Source organism: Apis dorsata, unplaced genomic scaffold (assembly GCF_000469605.1).
Source record: "Apis dorsata unplaced genomic scaffold, Apis dorsata 1.3 scaffold_39, whole genome shotgun sequence".
Taxonomy (NCBI): Eukaryota; Metazoa; Arthropoda; class Insecta; order Hymenoptera; family Apidae; genus Apis; species Apis dorsata.
The window spans coordinates 104,788-108,117 of NW_006263341.1; the positions used below are offsets into that span (position 1 = coordinate 104,788).

Genomic DNA, 3,330 nt, shown 5'->3' on the forward strand with positions numbered 1-3,330 from the left:
GATACGGGGGAAAGAGAAATTATTTATCGATCGACTTAATCGATTAATATCTATTTATAAACACAAACGCGTGGCTATTTTTTTATAGCGAGACGAGTCGATTAAATTTTCTTTTTTCACTTACTCTATTGTTTTTACGAATTTTATCAGCGTCTCTTATTTCATTCCATTACCGTTGTTAATTTCTCATTACGGTGATAATTAAATGAAACTGTGGCAACTACGTACACACGCGTACGTGGCATGTGGAGTATGCAATGCTTCCTACTACTATCCGTGGTTTCAGATATTCGCAAAAGGGGTTTCGAGGTTGGGATGACACTCTATATATTATTTTGTACGGGATGTGCGTTTTTCTCTTTTTTTTTTTTTACATTATATTTTCGAACGTGCGGTTCGCATTGGATGCACGCGCCCGTTTGCATGCACGGTCGCGAGGAATCCGAAATGCTATTCGACCGGCATAATCCGGCCAAGCATCGCCACTAAATTACCATTCGAATTGATTCGCGTTTCGACGGCACAGCGGCGGCATTACCGCACCACCGATGCCGCGATTTATTTGGAAATCGTAACAATGCCATTTTCATTGAACGGTATCCGGTCGCGGTATAAGGTCCGCTCCTATTGTCGATGGGATGAGGCCGAGTTCCCCGCGTCTAATGTTCATCACTGAATTCCGTCTCGTTATTAACCGTGATACTGGGGATCGTGTTTCTACGGTACGCTCGGCCACTCGCTCCATTTTCCGACCGAAAGATAATTACGATTTATACGGTAAAATAATACGCTAATAATTATACCACGCTCGTACAGGCAACGATCCAATCAGATTTTTTTCCTTTCATTGTACAGTACGTTTTCAAGGTTAATTTCGGCTTTTTACCACACAAATTATAAACACATTTCATGCAATGATGATTTCATGATGATATTTTATGATATTTGCCGAGCGTAGACATACATTGAAACATGGGATGAAAAATGTTACATGTATTAGAAGCGATAAAAAAATTGATTGACATCGCAATAGAATAATTTTAAAAGTGATCACGTAACCGTGTATTTTTATAAATTGTTGAAACGAATTGGATAAAACGTTGTTCATGGCAGTTTCAACTTTCCATCTCGTAGATATTGGAAATTGCAATCGCTCGTTGTGTTATTTGTTTGTAAATAAACAAAAAAAAAAAAAATTAATTGCGAAGAGTCGAAAAAACGGCATCGCTTTTAAACGGGAAAGAACAATATTGTTTTTACGAAGTTGAAAAAACAGTATTCATTTCGAAACATAAAAAGTTAATATTTTTTTTCGTTATTGAAAAAAAAAAGGAGGAAAGAAAAAAAAAGTATATCGTCATTAAAATTGCATTATGTCGTTGCAATTCACAATTTATAATTTTAACCGTTGAAAATAACGAAAATCACTCTTAAATTCGTTCAAAGAAGATAAATCTTGAAAATCTTTGTTCCTCGTCCGTGGGATTAAAGTTTACGTAAATAGCACAGATTCCTGACGACTCGATTCGCACGATTCTATCGTTCTCGAGCACTGAGCCGAGATGCATCTTCTTCTCTCCCTTCTGTTTACCCTTCTTCACGCGCGTGCATTTAAAAAAAATGCTAATCTCAGTTCTTACACAAAAACTCGTTGAAAAGTTTCGTATCGAAATCGATATCGCACAAAATTTCCCGCTTTTCTTTTCATTTTTCACTCATGCCTCCACGTTGAAGACACGCGTTAAATGATATTTAATCGCGTAACGAAATCTCTGTTTATTATTCGAATGGTCGTTCGAAATATATATAAAATATTTCAAAATGAAAAGTGGTTGATGTTACATTTATCGATGCGTAATATAATAATTTTGACTTACGATGATTGGAACGGAGGATAAATGTATAACTCGTTTCTGGAAATAATGGAATACAGTTACAACGATCGAAAAAAATAGATTGTAACTTTTAGAAGAAAAACGAGGATAAACTTGTCATATTCTTAGAACGTATTCTCATCGCGTTTTCAATTTGAATTAGAATCCTTGATAAGTTCATAAGTGAGCGATAAGCGGAGACGGAAGATCGAGCTAGGGTGAAAATTAGCGGATGAGAAGGAGAAGGGGGAAGAAGACGCGGGAGGGGTGGGTGACACGCTCTCGTATTTTTCCAGCCTAACGAGATTTCAACGGCCACTTTAGGGTGTCGTGAAAATCCTTTCAGTGGGCACGGATCGGCCGTATTGTTAGCCAATGTACTCTCGTGCCTCGCGAAACACGGATTCGATTGTCCCCCTTTCATTTTCTTTCCTTCTTTCCTTCGCCAATTCCCTTTCCTCCCCTCTCCCCATTCTTCCCTTTTCCCTCTCTCCTCCTTTCGAAATCGTGTATAGGATCAAGACTGATCCGCTGATCGAATTTATTTATTCCTCCGTGCTCTCTTCAACTGAATTTAGAGCCGCTAGAGTTCGTTCCAGGGCGGCTGGATACATACGCGCGTATAAAAAGAATCGTCTTTGCACTCGGAATATTTATAATCGTCTCCTTCTTCGCTTTTTTTTTTCTCCAAGTATTAACATTAACGCTAATGATCCCTTTATCCTTTTAATCATCTCAGGAGATTATGCACGTAAAATACACGATAATCGTCTCGCAGTTTTACCAAGGATCTTTGTAAATTTGATTACAAATTAAGTAATCCTCTCTATTCTCTGTCTACGTTTTCAAGTTTCTTTCAATACGATGATGTATGAAACGGCTCGTTTTAATCCCGTTGGCGGGATATAATGGAAATCGATACGGAATCGTCGTCGTCGTCGTCGTCGTCGTCGTCGTCGTCGTCGTCTCGTTAATAAACGAAAGGCAAGAAGATTTATCGCGTCGGATATTTGAATGTACACGGACGCCAGATTACGATCCTTCCCCCGGCCTTATCAAACCTCTTACTAAAGTCTTGGCAAACTTCGTCTCTGAAAACGATTCGTACCTCCCTTTGAAATTGTTCGAGTGCATGCACGTTTATTTATCCGACCGAAGGGCAAGGATACCGTCGTTTTTCTTCTAATACCGTGTAATCGCGAGGCATGGACATTTCGTAAGACCTGTAAACCGATTACACAAATTAATGGAACCGGTTTCAAGTTTTACGCTTTAGTAGTACGTTTAAACTAAATATAGATACAGTTGTTTATTTTCTTATTTATCTCGCAATTTCACGAGTGGTGAATTGATTTATCGAACGAAAAAAAGATGTTCTTTGTTGTACCGTTCACGAGTGAAGTTAGAAAAAAAAAAAAAAAAAAAATTGATATTTCTACGAGTACGATTTATTTTT

The 3,330-nt window shown here is 38.1% G+C and overlaps 1 protein-coding gene across 1 annotated transcript in view; it reads left to right on the forward strand.

The window, feature by feature from the left end:
- The window catches only part of LOC102675753 (connectin-like), a 179,889-nt gene that overhangs the window by 1,049 nt on the left and 175,510 nt on the right, over nucleotides 1–3,330 (forward strand). The window lies entirely within an intron of this gene.